We start from the raw sequence: 23,899 nt of genomic DNA on the forward strand, positions 1-23,899 counted from the left end.
ACAGCCTCTTACAGGGAATGACAGGTGTTGTCACACATTAGGTAGCTTGGGGTTTTATTAGGTTTTACAGTAGGATACAAAGTCATGGCTTTATTTTGGTGTTTTCATATAGATGTGTCATTAGACTTTATTCTAATTTGCTCGCCTCCCCCAAATTACTTGCTTATTTTCATATACATCCCTAGATTGAAAACTCTGAACATGTCCTATGTTTTCAATAACCTAGACATTGTTGTTCTATAAGAAGCCTTTGTTTCTTCATGTCTTTCTTTCAAAAATTTCACTTATTAGGTGGTATGCTAGATTGTATTCCTAGAGGTTGGAGGACAATTCAAGGCAATTACGTTTCTTGTCTTGCTCTGGGGATTATGGGAATCAAGTTCAGGTCTTCAGGCTTGTTGGCAGCTGCCCGTCCGCTCTGAGCTTTCTCTCCAGTCCATATGCTTCTCTACAGATGATTCCCTTTACCCAGCTCCTTCCTTACTGCACGTCCTGTGGTTTGTGCAGGTACTGAGCCATTTTACAGGGCTCACTATAGATGTTTCTTTATTTGAAAAGAAAAAGTAGAACTTGAATATCTTTGGATTAAAAATGCTATAAAAAATATAAGTTTGTCAGTAGTTTTAAGAAAATATTATCATCCTAGCACTTTAAATTATGGTAAATACTATTAAGAATTTTGATGGTTTATTCACCACAATGAGTGTTTTCCTCTTATGGGTTATAATATAGAGGAGGACCATTTTATCAAAATGTTCAAATAAAGGGAAAGTGACCAGAAGGATCATGGAGACAGGGTTTCAGGGAGTGAGTTGGGGGTAGGGGGACTTCATTCAAGTAACAAGGTGGATTTCTCTGGAAGCAGCAACAGGGAGCTCAGATAGCTCCTTCTGTCTGCATAGTAAAGAACTTCAGTGACAAATACCCCTGACTGGAGTGGAAAGTCCTTCAGGGCTGCCGAGCCATAACTTTATTTTGGTTGATATAAAAATCAAAGAAGACATGGAACAGGAAATGTTTAGATCATCTGTGGCAAGCATTATCAAAGACTAGTAATTGGTAGGACATGGGATGACAGAAATAATAATATGAAAAAGAAGGAAACTGGCCAAGTGAAGGCATTAAAACATTGTGTATGATAGACATACATCCATGTATCTCATGTGTATGTATAAGATAACTTTCTTATCTGGTGACTCAGAAGGAAAGAGGTGAGGACAGTTACGCCGAGTCTGTGAGATTGCTGTCTTACTCAGGGTAGAAGATGCATGTAGCATATTTTTTAATTATGTTCTTGATTAGCTTGTGTTTGGATGTATTTTCAAAGCAGCACCCTTTAGCATGTAATCTTAACTGCTTAACACTGGGCAAGCTATTGAGCTAAAACAACCTTCACTTAAAGATCTTTGCAGTAGGTTTCAACATCAAACTCTTACCTAGTGTTTCGCATAGCCGTTAAATAATCTATCAGTTCACACATTGTCGCCCATTTAATAATGACACGAAACTATCAGTTTCAGCAAGAGAAGGCCCCAGATGTTTTAATTTATTTCTCATGTGTTGAAACACTACTGTGAGGTGGCCATTATGTTGGAGGGATGCCCAGAGTGAAATCTGGGGTGAGTTTGGAGAAAAATATGTCTGTTGTTATACCAATGATAGGATGCCACATCTTTGGAGAATGATCAGGGCTGTGATAGTTCAGAGTTACTTCAAACATTCTGATGCTAGCATTTTAAATAATTAAGAATATTTTGTTTTTCTACTCATGAAAGAGCATATATACTTATAAAGTACAGTGGTCGATGAGCTCTATGGACATTAAATCATTGACAATAAAATTATTAATAATTCAAAAGGAACATCAATGAAAGTAGGGCAAAAGGGAAGTAGAGAATTTTCCAAACTATAAGTCAATGTCATGTGGAAAATAGTAATATTTTTGTTTGATATTGAATTTAAGTTATGTAATGGAAGAAGCCATTTTATACATTAAGAAGTCTTAATAAAAAGGGGTCCATAGAATCTGATAACACAGAGAGACATCTAAGGGTTCCTTTAGGCTTAGACCTGGGAATTTCTTAAGTATAGGGGAGGAGTTGCTCTACCCATGTTGCAGATTCATTTTCAGCTGCACTGGGGGAGGGTAGAACACCCTTCTGGCAGATAACAATTTTCATTCCATAAGACTGAGAGTTTGAACAAGGGGACCCCAATTGAGGAGTTAGAGAAAAGACTGCAGGAGCTGAAGGGGTTTGCAACCCCATAGGAAGAACAACAATATCAATCAAACAGACCCCCTCAGAGTTCCTGGGGACTAAACCACCAACCAATAAATATACATGGAGGAACCCATGGCTCCAGTCATATATGTAGCAGAGGATGGCATTGTGCAACATCAATAGGAGGAAATGCCTTTGGTCCTGTGAAGGCTCATTTCCCTAATGTATAATGCCAAGGTGCTGAGGTGGGAGTGGGTGGGTGGGAATGAGAGAATCCTCATAGAAGCAGGGGGAAGGAGTATGGGATAGGTGGAAAAGGGAATAATATTTGAAATGTAAATACATAAAATATCCAAGAAAAATAAAATAAAATAAAAGACTGAGGGTCTAGATGGAGAGCTATGTTTTATTGAGGAGTGATTGCCATACTTCAGGCCTGTATCAGTGGTGGGAGAAGAACCCCTGTCCCTGACGTTGCTGATCAATTTTGTCATTGAAGTCCCCGGTAGATTTGGAGGGAAGATAATGAATTCTTCGTATTTCTTTGATTCTGAATATTTCTCTTCACTTTCTCAAGCTTGCATTAGGCAGTTAGCACTTTTTAAAAAGCATTTTGGCTGAGGTTGTACGTGCTTGCATTTACTTTACCACAGCTCTTTTGTACCCATTTGGTCACAAGTAAAGAATGCTCATGCCACACTGTTGCTTGGATGGTCATACCTAATTTTGGCATTCAGATTACCCTGTTATATATCAGGCTTGCTCAGGGTATTCAAGAGAAGTCACAACTAGTGGTTTATCTTTTTTTGTCTGTTTTTTTTTTTTATTAACTTGAGTATTTCTTATATACATTTCGAAAGTGTTATTCCCTTTCCGGTTTCCGGGCAAACATCCCCTCCTCCTCCCCTTCTTTATGGGTGTTCCCCTCCCCATCCTCCCCCCCTTGCCGCCCTCCCCCCAACAATCTAGTTCACTGGGGGTTCAGTCTTAGCAGGACCCAGGGCTTCCCCTTACACTGGTGCTCTTACTAGGATATTCATTGCTACCTATGAGGTCAGAGTCCAGGGTCAGTCCATGTATAGTCTTTAGGCAGTGGCTTAGTCACTGGAAGCTCTGGTTGCTTGGCATTGTTGTTCATATGGGGTCTCGAGCCCCTTCAAGCTCTTCCAGTTCTTTCTCTGATTCCTTCAACGGGGGTCCTATTCTCAGTTCAGTGGTTTGCTGCTGGCATTCGCCTCTGAGTTTGCTGTACTCTGGCTATGTCTCTCAGGAGCGATCTACATCCGGCTCCTGTCGGCCTGCACTTCTTTGCTTCATCCATCTTGTCTAATTGGATGGCTGTATATGCATGGGCCACATGTGGGGCAGGCTCTGAATGGGTGTCCTTCAGTCTCTGTTTTAATTTTTGCCCTCTCTTCCCTGCCAAGGGTATTCTTGTTCCCTTTTAAAGAAGGAGTGAAACATTACATTTTGATCATCCGTCTTGAGTTTCATTTGTTCTAGGCATCTAGGGTAATTCAAGCATTTGGGCTAATAGCCACTTATCAATGAGTGCATACCATGTATGTCTTTCTGTGATTGGGTTAGCTCACCAGGATGATATTTTCCAGTTCCAACCATTTGCCTATGAATTTCATGAACTCGTTGTTTTTGATAGCTGAGTAATATTCCACTGTGTAGATGTACCACATTTTCTGTATCCATTCCTCTGTTGAAGGGCATCTGGGTTCTTTCCAGCTTCTGGCTATTATAAATAAGGCTGCGATGAACATAGTGGAGCACGTGTCTTTTTTATATGTTGGGGCATGTTTTGGGTATATGCCCAAGAGAGGTATAGCTGGATCCTCAGGCAGTTCAATGTCCAATTTTCTGAGGAACCTCCAGACTTATTTCCAGAATGGTTGTACCAGTCTGCAATCACACCAACAATGGAGGAGTGTTCCTCTTTCTCCGCATCCTCGCCAGCATCTGCTGTCACCTGAGTTTTTGATCTTAGACATTCTCACTGGTGTGAGGTGAAATATCAGGGTTGTTTTGATTTGCATTTCCCTTATGACTAAAGATGTTGAACATTTCTTTAGGTGTTTCTCAGCCATTCGGCATTCCTCAGCTGTGAATTGTTTGTTTAGCTCTGAACCCCATTTTTAATAGGGTTATTTGTCTCCCTTCGGTCTAACTTCTTGAGTTCTTTGTATATTTTGGATATAAGGCCTCTATCTGTTGTAGGATTGGTAAAGATCTTTTCCCAATCTGTTGGTTGCCGCTTTGTCCTAAACCACAGTGTCCTTGCCTTACAGAAGCTTTGCAGTTTTATGAGATCCCATTTGTCGATTCTTGATCTTAGAGCATAAGCCATTGGTGTTTTGTTCAGGAAATTTTTTCCAGTGCCCATGTGTTCCAGATGCTGCCCTAGTTTTTCTTCTATTACTTTGAGTGTATCTGGTTTGATGTGGAGGTCCTTGATCCACTTGGACTTAAGCTTTGTACAGGGTGATAAGCATGGATCGATCTGCATTCTTCTACATGTTGACCTCCAGTTGAACCAGCACCATTTGCTGAAAATGCTATCTTTTTTCCATTTGATGGTTTTGGCTCCTTTGTCAAAAATCAAGTGCCCATAGGTGTGTGGGTTCATTTCTGGGTCTTCAATTCTGTTCCATTGGTCTATCTGTCTGTTTCTGTACCAATACCATGCAGTTTTTTTCACTATTGCTCTGTAATACTGCTTGAGTTCAGGGATAGTGATTCCCCCTGAAGTCCTTTTATTGTTGAGGATAGTTTTAGCTATCCTGGGTTTTTTGTTATTCCAGATGAATTTGCAAATTGTTCTGTCTAACTCTTTGAAGAATTGGATTGGTATTTTGATGGGGATTGCATTGAATCTGTAGATCGCTTTTGGTAAAATGGCCATTTTTACTATATTAATCCTGCCAATCCATGAGCATGGGAGATCTTTCCATCTTCTGAGGACTTCTTCAATTTCTTTCTTCAGAGTCTTGAAGTTCTTATTGTACAGATCTTTTACTTGCTTGGTTAAAGTCACACCGAGTTACTTTATATTGTCTGTTTTAATTGTAAAAACATTACTCTTCCACTATATCCACATCTTAAGTATGTACACTCACCTTTGTCACTACTCTTTATTTTTAAAATAAATTTTATGTTTTGCTTATTTTTCAGTAATTATAATGTTCAGATTTCGTTACTTTCCACTTTTTCTATTCTTGGTTTAATGTTGGCTGAGCTTCCCTCTAATTTTTCATATGTTATGGGCGCCATTTTTTAATTCCAACTCTTTTGCGGTGGTAACCATACTTGTGTTACAATGGATTTTAGATTTCTTTCCTGTTTTCAGTTCATTGGAAATTAATTCATTTCAGGGAAAAGAAGTTTCATCAATTGATTTTCTCAATCAGAATTTGAATGTATGCTTTGGAAATAATTTTACGGCCTTTTCTGATTATTTTATATTCTCCCTCTTTCTCTCCCTCTGTCCCTGCCCCCACCCCCACCCCTGGCATCTGTCTGTCATCACATCACATCATCATCTCTCTGCTATGGGTGGTGATATTCCATGTCTTTTATTTCAGAAACAGTAAGGGACATGGACATGTTCAGAGTGCCTTGCAGCATCTTACTATCTCATAGAAGATCGATGTCTACACCATTTTAGATGTCCTAGATTATGTTGCATTGGGGTCTCATTCTGGTCCTTGGATATGTGTGGAGTACTTTCATGCTCAAAGCCCCTCATCCTCTTCTTGGAAGTTAACTTTTCTTGGTACAGTATGTTTCTGTTCTATTGCGAAGAGTCTTCCAAAGATGTTAATCCAGTAGAATATGCACATTCATGTTAATAGTATATTGAAAAACTGAACCATACAATTATGAAGCCAAAGTTCCCAAGATTTGCCATTATCTTATCTAGCACAGTTACATTTCAGAACTTAGATGGAGGTGCTGAAAAAGCAGGAGAAACAATGGTCTGAGTTCCAGGTCAAGCCTAGATCTGAAAGCAAGAGGCCAGTGTCCCATCACAAAGATGGTCAGAGTTCTGATGCTCCACGTGTTTGTGAAGTTAATACCACCAGAAAACTGGACCAGACAATGCTTGTTCACACTGCGGGGGTTGAGGGAGTGTGTGTCAAACTTCTGTACTTAGTCTGCAGATTCAAAACCTGACCTCAAACTTAAACACTATCACAGACAAATCCTGAATGATGTTCAATCAAATATCAGAGCACTTTCTTACTCAGCTGAATTGACACATACAATTAATAATAACCCTTGGGCTGCTTCATCTCACTTGAAAAGAAAAGAGTTTTCACCTATCATCACTGGTATGGAGAAAATGTGTTGCTACTGTGCCTGAGATCCAGACCAACTATCTTTTCAAAGTTTCATTTAGGGATACAATATAGATCACTACTCATAACAAATAGTTATTAATATATAGAATTTTACAGAAAATTCATTAGTGGATGCATTATTTGTAATTATATAGCCTATATATTCAGAGTAGTAGCTATCCCTCATAGTTTTTTCAAATTATTCACCATTAATGTAACCCGTGAAAACTTAGCTTCCTTATTTGTAAGGGGGCATAGTACATAGTACCCTTACTGTATCTATTTCATCATTGGAGGCCTAATAAATAAAATGCCTTACTACTCTGAAAGCTCTTAATGAATATTATTTATTGTTGGTATTTTGTTATTGCTATGTGTTTCGATAAATAATAAATGGAAAAATAAATGGAATAGATACTTGTGTTTGCGCTTATTTTTTAATTCTGGAAAAAAAGATTATACTTAGGCCGAAGGAACCATCCTTTTTATGTAGTTTGGCCCGTTTCACCAACTCTTCTGGTCACCATCATTTTACACTTAGGGTCTTTATCACTAGTCTTGGACACCCAAAGTCATGATATGATAAACTACACACACACACACACACACACACACACACACACACACACACACCACACACACATACAACACTCACTCACTCACTCACTCCACACCACACACATACACACACACCATACACACACACACACACACTCAAAGAGAGAGAGAGACAGAGAGAGACAGAGAGAAAGACAGAGACAGAGAGACAGACAGAGACAGAGAGACAGAGACAGAGAGAGAGAACTTTAAGAAATTTAAATGTGCTATCTTAGTTGCTTTACTTTCTGTTTCAGAAAAAATACCTAACGAAGGGAAGGTTTATCTTAAAGTATTGCACAGGGGGTACGGTCCATCCTGGCATTGAGGTCATGGCTGCTGGTGACTGAAGAGCTGGTCCCACTGCATCACAGTGAGGAAGAGATGATCGTTGGTGCTCAGCTGGCTTTCTCCTCTGTGCTCAGCCCAGGGACCCTGCCCACCAGTAGTGATGTTTTTGGTGGGTTTTTTCACTTCCACTGATATAATCTAGAAGCTTCCTCACAGACATTCTCAGAAGATTGTTACCATGATGGTTTGAAATCCCAGCAAGTTGACAATGAAGATTATTCAATACAGTGCTTATCCACCAGGGTATATTTTGCTGCAGATTTAATAACTGATAAGCACTCAGGCACACACGCAAATTCATATATAATTTCTTTGTTCAGCATTGATCAATCACCCTTGACATCTTCAGTGTGAATTGCACAGTATGTGTACACATGAACATGGCTCCTGTAGCTGATTCACTTCCAGATATACTCAATTTTCACTTGTTCTCCTTCTGCTCATTCATTTAAAACATATTCTGAAACATTCACCTCTGTTAAATAACCCAGGTGCCATGTGAGCTAATGAAGTCACTGCAAAACAACAAACAATTTTCACATGTGGTAGATGAGAAATTCACACATAAGATTATCCTGACTGAGATACTCAGGCCTGCAGCAAGATAATGGTAAAAGTACCAGAAGAAATCCGAGGTCATTTAGAACAGAGGCAGAAGGAACACCCATTCAGAGCCTGCCCCACATGTGGCCCATACATACACAGCCACCCAATTAGATAAGATGGATAAAGCAAAGAAGTGCAGGCTGACAGGAACCGGATGTAGATCTCTCCTGAGAGAACAGCCAGAATACAACAAATACATAGGCGAATGCCAGCAGCAAACCACTGAACTGAGAACGGGACCCCCGTTGAAGGAATCTTAGAAAGGACTGAAAGAGCTTGAAGGGGCTCGAGACCCCATATGAACAACAATGCCAAGCAACCAGAGCTTCCAGGGACTAAGCCACTACCCAAAGACTATATACATGGACTGATCCTGGGCTCCAACCTCATAGGTAGCAATGAATAGCCTGGTAAGAGCACCAGTGGAAGGGGAAGCCCTTGGTCCTGCCAAGACTGAACCCCCAGTGAACGTGATTGTTGGGGGGAGGGCGGTAATGGGGGGAGGATGGGGAGGGGAACAGCCATATAGAAGGGAGGGGGGGGGTTAGGGGGATGTTGGCCCGGAAACCGGGAAGGGGAATAGCAATCGAAATGTAAATAAGAAATACTCAAGTTAATAAAGATGGAAAAAATATGAAAATTAAAAAAAAAAAAAAGAAATCCAAGGTCAGAGCACAGCTCTGATCTTACCGAAGAATGGATGCTGCTTCGTGGAGAGTAGAAGACATGTTCAGAAACAGAATGCTGCAGGAAGAAACACAGGAGCATGGCTACAATAAGAAGACAAGGTTAGTGGGGTAAAAGGATCTTTCGTTCTGGCTCGAAGTCCAGTAGAAATGAGTATCCTTTAGTCTGAACTACACTCTTGCATGCCGCATCTAATTGGGAGTATATCCAGATAGAAAGGGCCATTTTTGAATTTCATTTAATTTTGTGTATGTTATTTTCCCGCACATATGTCGTGTGTGTGTGTGTGTGTGTGTGTGTGTGTGTGTGTTGTTTTTCCTGAACATATATCTATATACCACATCTGTTCCTGGTATCAGCAGAGACCAGAAGTCGATTCTGGATCCCTAAGAACTGGAGTTACAGACAGTTGTCAGCCACCATCCGGGTGCTGGGAATAAAACACTGGACCTCTGAAAGAACAGGCAGTGCTCGTGCCTGCTGAGCCTTCTCTCCAGGACCATTTCTTGAATTTTTCAATACATTACAGGAAAAAAGCGATTGCTTAGTCCTCTCTGACAATGACACGTGACTCCCAAATAATGAAGCAACTCTGGGTATGCATTACTTATCAGAGTTACTGTCATGTTACTGTCAGTCTCTATGGAGCAAATGTTTCTGCCCATACACATTTCTTGGGGTATTCCTGTACCACAAGAATAAATACTTAAAATCTCACAGTGAACAAAAATGTCAGTGATCTAAGCTGGCCTAATGATCTAAGGGCTCTTAACTAGGGATGTTGTCCACAAGAGCATGGGCTTGGGGTGAGGTCTAAAAGGCTCCTTTTCATAATTATATCCCAAACATCAAGTTATTCTGGCACATTGTGACGGTTCTGGGGTAAACATGAACTGTTACTTTATGCTGACAACTTGGTTTGGGCATTTAACAAGTATATTTATTATTTTACCTATCAAATAGAATTCTTATTTCTCTGAAACAGAGAAAACTAGAGGGAAGAGCTAGAGCAATTATCTCCAACTTGAATCCTGAGATGCTTAAATCATCTCTTGTTTCCTTTGCATTAAATATTTATATTGATCTCTTAATACTGTAAGGGACACTTAACACCTCTATTTATATATAAACGACTGGAAGAACACTTTTATACTTTCAACTGAAGTAGATTATTAAGGAATAGGCACTTGATATTGTATGAGGAAGTAGTTTGTTACTTTAATGTATTCCATAAATTATAATTGAGAATACTTAAAATACAGTTACTCATTAAAAACAAGGAAATCCACCCTGAACTTAGCCTTCACCCTTGTAAATTTAAGCCTGTCATGTAATGGAAAGCAGTTTCCTACCGTACCTTCTTGCCCTTTGGTTTCTAACTCTCCTTAATTTTTTTCCTAAGAGAATTAAGGTTAAATTCCCCCTCATTGTGTGAGTCTCCTTGTCCTTCTCCCTTCTGGACCCACGTCTTAGATTTCCTTGCTGCTTTCTCACTGATTTGAATATATCCTACTGTGTACTTCCTTCAACACTCTCAGTTCAGCTCTACATTAAAAACCCTACTTTGTGCTACCACCTTAGTAAAAAGCCCAGTCTGTCTTTGTTTTGGACCAATGATCTACAGGTGTAGCCAAGCTTCATTTAGTCTTTGACCCCAGCTTTATCTGCTACGTCATCCATTAACCCATGCTCTGAAAGCCAATGGTCACCAGGTTTCAACCAGCTGAAGCCTCTCAACAGGAAGGCTTGTCTTCCGTCATCCCCCTCTCATCCTTGCATTCCTTTACACTGTCTATGTCATACATGGTTACATGTGATGATGTCATCTTGTTTAAATATTTTTATTAGTGTATATTAATTGACCACAATAATGGATTCCCTCTGACATTTCCATGCACATGTGTAATGTATTTGGTCCTATTCAGTGCCCTCGACTTTCTCTTGCTGTCTTTCGCCGCCCCCCCCCCCAACTCCTGCTGCTTCTTCCTTTTTCCAATGACTCCTCCTTTTATTTTATGACTGCTCTTCGGGGAAATGACTCGATCAGTTGCATTGGGTTATTGTATTTTTTCAACCTTCCGATTCAAGCCTCTTTGATAGCATGACTCAGCCTTGACTCTCCTGGATATCTATTGAACAGCTTAGGAATTCTCCTTAATGAACACTCACCTGATATGTGCAGAACATTTATTTTTAGAGTTTCTTTTCACCAGATAATATTGGCAAGAATGTACAAATCAAGAGACTCACGGAAAGGACACCATAATTTGTGTATTTTCAGCATCCCTTAATATCTTTTTCCCCTAGATCAAATGGACTGGGAGAAAAATGGGGTGCGGCCACCACATAACTCTCATGCAGCCTAGAAAATCACTTCTCTCTTCTTTCACTGACCACACTGACACACATGGGAATTGCCTATGTTGGTTCTAAGTTGTAGGACAAACTGGAGGGTCCATTTGCCTGATATAAACGCATATTATATGATCTGGCCTTGACACATGGAATTAACCACATTCTTAGACACAGAAAGGAGCGAGTAAGGAAAGCAAGAGCATTTAGAACTTTTTTCCTACAGGGATTGAGGCAATCTTCCCTGGGAATATGTGCTGAAGGGTGCTGTGGAGTTGCTGACCAGTGTCCACATCCACAATAGGAAACGTCAGCTGAGACAAGGTAAGGAGCACAGAGATGACTGTAGTGATGCCTCTGGGTACAGTCATAGCAAGAGTTATGTGAACCTTGAACCTCCCAGGTCAATCACCTGAGAAGATGACTTGCTTTGGAGGTGTGCTCCTTTTACTTCATTGTAGTTGAGACTTGAGATTCTGTCAACTGCACGAGAAGGAGATGGGTGCTATTTGAGCAGTCTGCATGTTGTTGTGAAAGGGAAATAAAATTACTGGACATTTTGAGAAAGGCATTAATTTCTTTTTATGGCTATCATCAGTACAGAATTCACACGTCCCCACAGTTCTTTTGTTTATTATTGCAGTAATTTCATAATTAGCTTCTTTGATTTGGTTTTTCCTCTCTTATTGTTTGCTATCCACTGTACAAATGTAATCATACAACTTGAGTTTCTGAAGGATTAGGTCTGAATGTCATTGTTTAATGTGCAAGTCTCCTCATTACCTGGCTCTTTTTACATGTTCATTTTTTTTTTTTGACATTTCTCTCCACACCTCCTCATGCTTCAGCTAAACTGCTTGTCATTAAGAATACATCTAACTCTTTGGTGAGGCAATGTCTTCATGTGTATCACTCTTCTGCACAGAATGCCCTTCTCTGGGAAGATATTTTCACTGCCCATCATGTAGTCCAGGTATGATCCTCCTTCAAAGTCTGCCAGCCTTGAAGTGGGAAGGGGACATGTACTACAGGTCTTGTAATCTTGCAGTAGCTGCAATACTAACTCCATAGAGGAACTCAAAAGGTTGGTGATTAAGAACTTACTTACTAGGGTTGGGGATTTAGCTCAGTGGTAGAGCGCTTGCCTAGCAAGCGCAAGGTCCTGGGTTTGGCCCCCAGCTCCGGAAAAAAAAAAAAGAAAAAAAAAAAAAGAAGAACTCACTTACTAAATCACATTTTCCCAGAAACCTACTGGGTCCTGTATGTAGAATTTAGATGCAACTGATATGATAGAATAAATACACACTTTTAGGACTTAGATATGAGTGACATGATCAAACAGGATCTAAGTATTTGCCAGTGCCCCACCACAAACATTTAGCCAAACACAATCTCTCTCTCTCTCTCTCTCTCTCTCTCTCTCTCTCTCTCTCTCTCTCTCTCTCTCTCTGTGTGTATATATATATAATTATATAAACACAATTTTGGGTTTTATAAATGCTTCTATAAGCCTCACATTTTACATAATTACCAAGAAGAGAATTTTAGAATGGAATGAAAAAAGCATCACTTAGGTATGTGATTTAAAATAGCAAAACTCTGGGAAATGGGAAGAAAATGTGGAATTTAAGTCTTGTATAATAAAGTATCATTGGCTTTTTAAGTGGCAAAGTATCTTTGAGAATATCATCTCATTTTTTCTAAGTACATTTAGAGCTAATATATGCTCATTCTAAACATTATCTCAGAAAAGTGAGGCACATGTCCTGTAATTACAGTTTTAATGCATTTAAAGTGAGATATGCATTTAAGAATGATGTTTCAAGAATATTTGAACAGATGCATATGTTTTTATGCTCAATTGTTACCTAAGATAGATAGAGACAATCTGCAGTACTGTGTCCCTAAAATTGATATTCATCTCATTTACCTGTAGTCCTCTCCCTCCCTCCTTCCCTCCTCCCCTCAATCACACTGTACAGAAGACCACTGTAAGACATAGCTGTTAGCACTTAGAAGCTAACACATCAGCGTAAGAGTAATCTGATGATTTAACTGAATTTGGCTTCTGATGCCAGAAAGGAACAAACAAACAAAAGCAGGTCATAGTAGTAAGTGGGTCTAAGTTAAAACACAAACCTCCAGAGACAAAGTGACAAGATAGCCCATTTGTGGTAGTGAAGTCAACAGGTTTAAATATGATAGCTGAACAGAGAACCAGAGGAGTGAGGGCATGTCTTACAGTTATTATGGGAAGAACACATGCCTACATATAAGAAGTATGGAAAGAATAAAGTTAATGGCCAGACAATATCTGGTATATTAAAACTATATTTAGAGAAACAGAAGCTCTAGAAGTTGGGCTGGAGGCATGCCAAGTGGGAGAATGTTCACTTGGTATGCATGAGACCCTAGTTGAAGCAACAGCACTGGGAAATCATTACAGATTTAATGATCATGCATAAGATTGACTGGAAGTACATCACGGATCTAAGAGAAAACACAAATCCTCTGTGCCAGAGGAATATTTCTGTTGTGGTATTTTTGTAGGTAACATAGGTGGGTGAGGAGAGGAGCTGGGGTAATGCAAGAAATAATTAGGATTATTCTAAGGAACCGATGAGCTTAGAACAAGTAGAATTTGGAATAGCTATGGTGGAAAGAAAGCTAAATAAAGATGTGCTGGGTTGAAAACACATTGGGTTTTGGATCCTAGGAAATGTAAGTTGGAGGATGATTTGACTTGGTTAGGGCCAGATACAGGGTGGATGGATTTAGATATGCTGTATATAGAGATTACATGGGCAGAAGAATGATGTTTGTGTGCCAACCACCTGGACTATGGCCAAATGGATACTATACACTACTGAGCTGGTAATTCTAGAAATTTTCCTCTGCCTTACTAGCATTCCTAATATCTGTACCCTTTGCCACCTAGCAAGACGCTGCCAGGAAGCTGGTCAGGTGGTTCTCTTTTTAATGTCACAATTTAACAGATTACTCACCTCTATCTTTTACTTCTTTCAAGTAGAAATATGAGCTGTCATTGCCCTATAAACTCTTTCTCATTATATTATTTATATTTAACCCATTTTAAGTAAAATGCATATAATTTATGATGAACACATCAATAAAATTTCATCTCAGGGTAACACTTTATTAATACTCTTTCTTCATAAGCTCTTTGAAAAGGGGAAAAATACTAATTTCTTGCTGTGAGTCTTCAAGAATGAGTAAGACCTATTGCTTTTGCTTTACTGTAGGAGAACATGTTATTTAACTTTCTTTGTATATGTAATTATTAGGGAAGGCTTGAAATCTTCCCACTTCATGACATTCTAGATTGAAAACACACCTTGTCCACAGATTAGTAAATTGAGGCATCTCATATTTACACTTAAGCCTTTCTTTTCTCCATATTTTAACAATTCATTTCTGGGAAAGATGTTATCACGGATATCTGACAATATGACACACACACACACACACACACACACACACACACCTATAAAGATGATATGTTAACTTTAGAGACATCCACCTTCACTCCACCACAAATAAGTAAGTATGTAAGTAAATACATCATACCCAAAACTTATGGGACACTATGAAAGCAGTGCTAAGAGGAAAATTCATAGCCCTGAGTGCACTGGTAAGGAAACTGGAGAGATCTTACACTAGCAACTTAACAGCAAACCTGAGAACTCTAGAACAAAAAGAAGCAAACTCATCCAAGAGGAGTAAAAGCAGGAAATAGTCAAACTCAGGGCTGAAATCAACCAAATAGAAACAAAGGGAACAATATAAAGAATCAGCAAAACCAAAAGCTGGTTCTTGACAGAATCAACAAAAGAAACCCCTACCCAAACTAACTAAAGGTCTCAGAGGCAGTATCCAAATTAACAACATCAGAAATTAAAAGAGAGACATAACAACAGAAATGGGGGAAATTTAAAAAATCATCAGATCCTATTACAAAAGTCTATATTCAACAAAACTGAAAAATCTAGATGAAATAGATGGTTTTCTAGACAGGCACCACATACCAAAGTTAAATCAAGAACAGATAAACTTTCTAGGCAAGCGCCTACCACTGAGCTAGATCTCCAACCCCCAGATAAACTTTCTAAAAAGGCCCATATCCCATAAGGAAATAGAAGTCATTAAAAACCTCCCAATCAAAAAAAGCCCAGGGGCAGATGGATTTAGGTCAGTTCATAATTCTACCAGACCTTCTAAGAAGACCTGATACCAATATTCCTCAAACTATTTCATAAAATAGAAACAGAAGGAACACTACCTAATTCACTCATGAAGCCACAATTACTCTGATACCTAAATCACGCAAGGACCCTAGCAAAAAGGAGAACTTCAGACCAATCTGGCTAATGAATATCATGCAAAAATAACTCAATAAAATTCTTGCAAACCAAATTCAAGAACACATCAAAACTATCATTCACCATGATCAAGTAGGTTTCATCCCAGGGATGCAAGATTGGTTCAATATATGAAAATCCATTAACATAATCCACCATATCAGCAAAAGCAAATAAAAAAATTACATGATCATCTCGTTAGATGCAGAAAAAGCATTTGACAAAATACAACACACCTTCATGTTAAAAGTATTGGAGAGATCAAGAATTCAAGGCCCATACCTAAATATAATAAAAGCAATTTACTGCACCAACAGCCAATATCAAATTAAATGGAGAGATACTTAAAGCAATTCCACTAAAATCTAGAGAAAGACAAGAATGCCCACTCTCCCCATATCTATTCAATATAGTACTCGAAGTGCTAGATAGAACAATAAGACAACAGAAAGAGATCAAGGGGATACAAATTGGCAAAGAAGAATTAAAGGTATCACTATTTGTAGATGATATGATAGTATACATAAGTGACCCCAAAAATTCTACCAGAGAACTTCTGCAGCTGATAAACAACTTCAGCAAAGTGGCTGGATATAGAATTAACTCAAATAAATCAGTAGCCTTCCTTTATACAAACGATAAACAGTCTGAGAAAGAAATAAGGGAAACAAGTTCCTTCACAATAGCCACAGACAATATAAAATAACTTGGGGTAACTCTCACCAAATAAATGAAAGATCCTTATGATAAGAACTTCGAGTCTTTCAAGAAATAAATTGAAGAAGATCTCAGAAAATGGAGAGATCTCTCATGCTCATGGATTGGCAGAATTAACATAGTAAAAATGACCACCCCACCAAAGGCAATCTACAGATTCAATGCAATTCCCATCAAAATCCCAACACAGTTCTTCAAAGACATGGAAAAAGCAAATCCATCTGGAAAGGCAAAAAACCCAGAATAGCAAAAACAATTCTTAACAATAAAAGAACGGCTGGGGGAATCACCATCCCTGACCTCAAGCTCTACTACAGAGCAATAGTGATAAAAACTGCATTGCACTGGTACAGAGACAGACAGGTTGATCAATGGAATAGAATTGAAGAGACAGAAATAAAACCACACTCTTACACTCACTTGATCTTTGACAAAGAAGCCAAAAATACAAAATAAGAAAAAGAAAGCATCTTCAATAAATGGTGCAGGTCTAACTGGCTGTCTGTATGTAGAAAAATGAAAATAGATCCATATTTGTCACCTTGCACAAAGCTCAAGTTCAAGTGGATCAAGGACCTCAACATAAAACCAGATACACTGAATCTAATAGAAGAGAAAGTGGGAAAGACCCTTGAACCCATTGGCCCAGGCAGAAATTTCCTAAACAGAACTCCAATGTCTCATACTCTAAGATCAAGAGTTGATAAATGGGAACTCAGAAACTGGAAAACTTCTATAAGGCAAAGCACATAGTCAATAAGACAAATTGGCATTCTGCAGATTGGGGGAAAAATCTTCACTAACCCCACATGTGATAGAGAGGTTATCACAGATATAAAGAACTGAAGAAGCTTACCAGCAAAAAACCAAACAATCCAATCAGAAAATGGGGTATAGAACTAAACTAAGAACTCACAATAGAGAAATCTCGAGTGGCTGAGAAGCACCTAAAGAAATGTTCGATGTCCTTAGTGATCAGGGAAATGCAAATCAAAACGACCCTGAGATTCCACCTTACACCAGTCAGCATGACTAAGGTCAACACCTCAGGTGAAAACACATTTTGGCGAGGTTGTGAAGAAAGAAGAACACTTCTCCATTGCTGGTGGGATTACAAACTGGTACAACCACTCTGGGAATCAATTTAGAGGTTCTTGGGATAATTGGAAATAGACCTATCTAAAGACCCAGAAATGTCACTCTAGGGAATATACCCCAAAGATTCCCCACCATGCCACAGGGGCACATGTTCCAATATGTTCATAGCAGCCTTATTTGTGGTAGCCAGAAAGCTGGAAACAACCCAGTTGTCCCACAACAGAAGAATGGATACAGAAAATGTGGTTTATTTACGCAATAGAATACTACTCAGCTATTAAGATTGAGAACATCCTTAGTTTTAAAACACAGCAAATGGATGGAACTAGAAAATCTCATCCTGAGTGAGGTAACTCAGACCCAAAAGGACATGCATAGTATGTTCTCACTAATAAGTGAATATTAGCAAAAGAAAGAAAGAAAGGAAGAAATAAAGAAAGAAAAAAGAAAAAGAAAAGTACCCAAGGTATAGTCCACAGAATTCAAAAAGTTCAACCAGCTGAAGGGCCCAAATGAGGACCCTTCAGTTCCTTTTGTGAGGGAGAAGAAAACAACCACAAGGGGGGAGAGAGGGAGGGACAGGAGAAGGAAAGGGGATGGGGTTGGAGGAAGAGGAGAACATGATCTGGTATTGGCTGGGGGGAAAAGGACTGAAGTCCTGAGGGCCAGCAGAAAGAATGGAAACAGGCAACCTTGGGAGGAAGGACATTAGGGGGACCTTCTAGAAAGTACCAGAGACCTGGGAAAGTGAGAGACTCTTAGGACTCAAATGGGGGACCCTAGATGAAAGGCTCTACAGTGGGGAGAGGGAACTTATTGAGTCCACTTATTGAAAGATAGAGCATCAAATGAGGGATGGGGTTGCTATCCCACATCCAAAGCTCTGACGCATAATTCTTCCTGTGTGAAAGAAATGCAGGGATGGAAATGGAGAAGAGCCTGAAGAAAAGAAGATCCAGCAACAGGCTCAAAGTGGTATCCAGCTCAAGGGGAAGCCCCAAGACCTGACACCATTACTAAAGCTGTGGGGCACTCACAAAAAGGGACCCACCATGACCTCTCTCCATAAAACCCAACAAGAAGCTGAAAAAATCAGATGCACATATGTGCACCCAACCAATGAACAGAAGCTGCTGGCCCCTCTGGTTGAGTTGGGGGAAAGCTGGAGGAAGCTGAGAAGGAGCTGTAGATGAACCAGCAGTCTCGATTAACTTGGACCCCTGAGATCTCTGAATCACTGGATCACCAACCAGGCAGCAGACACCAGCTGAGATGAGGCCTCCAACACATATACAGCAGAGGACTCTTGGGTCTGGTTCAGTCAAATAAGATGCACCTAACACTCAAGAGACCGGAGGCATCACGAAGTTCAGAGGTCTGGTGGGGTGGGTGGGATGGGGACAACTTTTTGGACATGAGGGGTGCTGGGAGTGTGAGGGGCAGGGAGGAGGTATGGGATGTGGAACTCTAGGGGCTGGGGGGTTGGACCAAGAGGAGAATAAAATCTGGAGTGTAAAAATAAATAAATAGATAGATAGATAGATAGATAGATAGATAGATAGATAGATTTATTTCAAACCCGAGCTCTTAGTGAAGAATGATTTAAAAAACTACCAGTGTTCTTATGTATTTTATACTGAGACCTCTTTCCAAATCTACAAGTGAGCAGATGTGCTTGTGCAAATTTTACAGAGAATTTGTGTGGTTTTTACTTTATTGAGAATTGCAGGCAGCCTTTAACTTAATGAAAATGTATTTGAGCACCATTAGCTTCACAAACCAGTAGGCTGTATGACCTCTAGTGACAATAGAAGCCAGTTCTTTCTCTATTGTAATCATGTGTATCATGTCTCTCCATGCTACACTTAAGTGGTAAAAGAACTGTAATGGCTGCGCTAACACCTGTAACCTCTGGGCAGTAGGAGGATGAAGGGTGAGAAATTCCAGACCATTCTTGGTTATGGAGTGAGTTGGTGGCCAGCCTGTGATCTTAAGCCCTTATGTAAGAAAGAGAAAAAAAAAAAGAAGAAAAAGAAAGAAAGAAGGTGGGTCTAAAAATCATGCTCAAATCACTAATGATCTGGTGCCAGACTTGTACACTAAATGGTACTGGACTTAGGTAATATGATTGATTGTCAACAAAAAACCCAAATGTTTCATGTATTGGTATTTGAATAAGAAGAGAAAGCATATCATAAATATGCTAAATTAGAAACCCTGAAAGAAATACATCGCTAGTGTTCTAAGGATCTGTGCATTGTAGATAAATACAGCAATACCATCAGGCAAATACTAGTAGTTTCCCCATTTAGTAGAAGTGGAATGTGGTCAGTGGCTTTGGCATCAAATGTTATGGGTAGGTTTATTTCATTGAGAGGTGTAGTAGGCAATGTGGAGAAAACTGCTCAATAGAAGTTTGGCTCATCCTGCCCCACATGTGGCCCATACATATACAGCCACCAAATTAGACAAGATGGATGAAGAAAAGAAGTGCAGGCCGACAGGAACCTGATGTAGATCTCTCCTGAGAGACACAGCCAGATTACAGCAAATACATAGGCGAATGCCATCATTAAACCACTGAACTCAGAATGGGACCCCAGTTGAAGGAATCTTAGAAAGGACTGAAAGAGCTTGAAGGGGCTTGAGACCCCATATGAAAAACAATGCCAAGCAACCAGAGCTTCCAGAACTAAGCCACTAACCAAAGACTATACATGGACTGACCCTGGGCTCCAACCTCATAGGTAGCAATGAATAGCCTAGTAAGAGCACCAGTGGAAGGGGAAGCCCTTGGTCCTGCCAAGACTGAACCCCCAGTGAACATGATTTTTGGGGGGAGGGCGGTAATGGGGGGAGGATGGGGAGGGGAACACCCATTGAGAAGGGGAGGGGGAGGGTTTAGGGAGATGTTGGCCCAGAAACCAGGAAAGAGAATGACAATCGAAATGTAAATAAGAAATACTCAAGTTAATAAAGATAAAAAAAAAAAAGTTTGGCTCATGTGAATGTGTCTTAGTTTCTTTCTTGTTGCTATGACAAAATGCCCTCACAGAAGCAACCTGAGGGAGAAAGTTTACTTTTACACTTACAGTCCCTGACTACAGTTTACAGGGGTAGAAAGTCACTGTAGAAAGGCTGTAGTTTGAGGGAACTAGTCCTATTGCATCTCCAGCTAGGAAGCAGAGAGGGAAATGCATGCATGACAGCTTGCTTATTTATTTCTGGAATCCCCAACTAGGGAATAGTGCCTCCCACGACCCCTAACCAAGATGAATTCTCCCAAAAACACCAAGCTGGGCCAAGACATAGTTAACTATTAAGAGCACTTGCTGCCCATCCAGAGAACCTCAGTGTGGTTCCCAGCACATTTGTTTAGAAAGTTCACAACTACTTGTAACTCCAGCTCCAGGATATCCAATGCTTTCTTCTGACCTCCATGGGTACCCTCCGCACCCTGTTCCCTCACCTGCTTCACCCCCATTACCCCCCAACACACACAGGAGAGAGAGGGGAGAGAGAGAGAAAGTCACAGTAAAAATAAAAGAAAAAATTAAAAAGGATAAATCCTTGACCAGCATGCCCAGAAGCCTATCTTCCGAGATGATTATAGAGCCTCCCAACCAGACAGCACTATCCGTCACAGGCTCGCGGCACGGACAGACAGTGACAAATGCTGCCTGTCTGGCAGTTCTGTTTTGTTAACCTCCCTGAGCTTTTCTTTTAAGTTACTCATGAAAATGAGTTTGTAACATTTAGCATATAGATTGCAGTCTTGCAAAGAATGATGTAAAAATACAATAGGAATTATTTAAAAGTTATCTCATCTCATTGATATCAAGTGTTGGAAATAAACAATGTTCAGTTCTTACATTTAGAGTGTAGCAGTGCAGACAAAGGGTGGCCACAGGATTAGCAGGCAACAGATTGTGCAGAACTTTATGTAAGTGACAAGGGGCATCTTTTTGAAATTATCTTTATTTTCTTTTTTGAGCTGAACGTTGCAATTACTGTGACAGCGTCTTGCATAATGTTATCTTTGTTTGTTTCTTTTGAAATGGGGTCTCATTAGTCTTAGCCAGGCTGGTCTTGAATTCAGAGAGACCCTCTTACCTCTGCCTCTTGAATGCTAGGACAGGACCAATTAAATTAAATTAGAGGTGTGCACCATATACCCCACACATTCTAATATTTTAAGTGTGTAACCTCCTGTGAGTTGACGATTCAATGAAATATTTCTACTGATATGGGAACACTTACTTGTTTTCAACCTTCTGGAAAGCTGCATAGAAATTTCGAAGGTTTCAGGTTCAATTAGAAAGACTTGGCAAAAGGAGACCAGTAGCCAAGTATCACAGGAATAGTTTACAGTGGAACCTCATTGTCTGAGGCGTGCCTATAGGTTACTTCCTTGAAAGGAAAACAAACAAGCAAACAAACAAACAACAGAGATATACTAAACTGAAAAACTATGGAAAAGTGGCTTAGGGTTCCTACAAAGTGGGGAAAATATGTCATGTTCAATGTTGTTCTGAAAACCAGTTCAACCCTGACAGGGCCTCACCTTTCCTATTAGTATTAATTAAAAAAACAACAACCATTACTTTAAATCTATTAGGATGATCACCTTCATTGGGTTGCCATTTGGGGTACCCCTTCTGAATTTTAGAGTTAAGACTGAGAGGAATGAGCAGAACCCCCGAGGCAGAAAAGAAAGCACTAGCGTGTGTGTCACTGATTTCTCATAGTGACTCTTGGGCTTTCTCCTTGGGTTAAGATTGCTACAGGTGGCCATCGAGTATTTCAGTGGGTCTCTTGGAAGGTCCCAGTTTCTCACATAACGTTCAAAAAAAAAATCACAGAGGCTAGTAGGCTGTGAGTAGGTATAAGAGTGCACTGTTGTACTTCACAAGTCATCAAAGCCAATGATGATTTCGGTGGTGGCTTTTTAAAAATCGTCTCTCCAGCAGCTAAGAATGTGGGCACAGTTGGAGAGGAGAGACTAATAGTACTAGACATTTTCAATGACCCCACCAGCTCAGGGATCAGTCTGCTCCCAGTTGAAGGGAATTTGAGGGGAGTTTGGTGGGCAAATCCTGTGAGACTTGGTGGAAGGCCTCCAAGTCCAATCTCCCCTCTCACCGGATGCCGCCTCCTGGAAACACAGCACAAAGGCACCAAGAACCAAGAAACTCAGATTGTAGGAGGCCTCTGGCCCGCCACCGCCACGGCGCCAACGCACATCCAGTCGCCGCTCCAAGTGGCTTAGAAGACGTCACACGTGACGACCTGGGCCCTTCACCCTTCCTGAAACCCCTGGCGTTTGCAGGTGCTGTGGGCGCTGCGGGGCGTTGCGGACCTAGGAGGTTCGGCTACCGTGGGGTGGAGGGAACAGAGAGGGTGGAACTTAGTAGAGGGAGGGAACCACCACCAACACCTAGACAGCCACTGTGGCGGCTTCCACGAGATCCAGGGAAAGCGACGCTGTGCTCTAAAGCCAGCGAGAGGAGTGGGCGGGAGAGGGTGTGCAGGACTGCGCGGCAGGAGGGTAGATCTAGTTGTATTGAGACTCCTGCTCCCAGCGTACGGGCGGAGAGAGAGGGAGTGAGAGCGCGCAGCAGAAGCCAATGTGTGTGCGCGCGTGAGTGTGCGTGTGTGTGCGTGTCTACAGGTAGCAGCGGCAGCGGCGGGGACGCGAGCAGGGGACCCATCTGCAGCTACCTCTCCGCCTAGGGTTTTCCGAGGCGATTGCTCATTTGGCTGACGGATCCGTGGTCCCCAGGAGATCTCATCTTCTCCGTTTCTACTCTCTTTTAGGCGTCTCCAGTTTCAAGTGTGTGTTTGGGGATAATTTCATTTTTTATCTTTTCTTCTTCTTCCTCCAAAGCTTCTCAGGAATTCTGCATATCGAAGCAGGTGCCTTCTGGCTCGAAATCCTTGGATACATTTGCTCTGCCAAGTTTTGCTGCTCCAGCCCCCTCCCTCCTCCAGAGGCTTCTGGGGTGTTTTTCTTTTGGATTTACATGCGAAGAACGTATATATGTTTGTAAATCGGTCGGATAGCTTATGATACATATACGCGCGCCCCAAAGCCTGGTTTTCATCTTCCCGACACGGCGAAATGTTCCGGAGCTGATGAACTCAGAGACCATTATTCACATTCTTTTGATCCTGGTTTTGAACAAGGGGAGGGAGAGTGAAGAACTGTTTAACATTCGGCCATCATTAGGCTGCACGCTAGGCACCAAGAAGTGTTTCTGGTTGCAAAGCAGGTACAACCGGGGCTTAGAGAGAAGGTAAGGGGGCCTCTTGAGTCCACCAGGCCCGGTGTTTACCTTGGTCCTGGGAACCGCTGATAACTTCCTGCTCCATCCTCTCCCTGCCCTCACCCTTTCCACCAACCCTACCCCAACCCTGTTCTCCGCCTCGCTCCACCTTTTTCAGTTCCCCTGGGCCCAGGAGGAGGGCTTGACCCTGGGGAGGGTGACTGTATTAAAGGTGTGATAGTCGGTTACAGTTTAAATGTGCCTTTTATCCCCCC

General features: G+C 40.8%; 1 protein-coding gene across 2 annotated transcripts in view; it reads left to right on the top strand.

The window, feature by feature from the left end:
• The first annotated feature begins 22,861 nt into the window (after positions 1-22,861).
• The window catches only part of Nlgn1 (neuroligin 1), an 858,670-nt gene continuing 857,632 nt past the window's right edge, over positions 22,862-23,899 (top strand). For both annotated transcript variants that reach the window (XM_032898593.1, XM_032898591.1), the window contains exon 1: positions 22,862-23,654. The gene's annotated coding sequence lies outside the window, so the exon portion shown is untranslated. The remainder of the gene's footprint in view (positions 23,655-23,899) is intronic.

This window comes from Rattus rattus, chromosome 3 (genome assembly GCF_011064425.1).
Source record: "Rattus rattus isolate New Zealand chromosome 3, Rrattus_CSIRO_v1, whole genome shotgun sequence".
In the NCBI taxonomy this organism is placed as follows: Eukaryota; Metazoa; Chordata; class Mammalia; order Rodentia; family Muridae; genus Rattus; species Rattus rattus.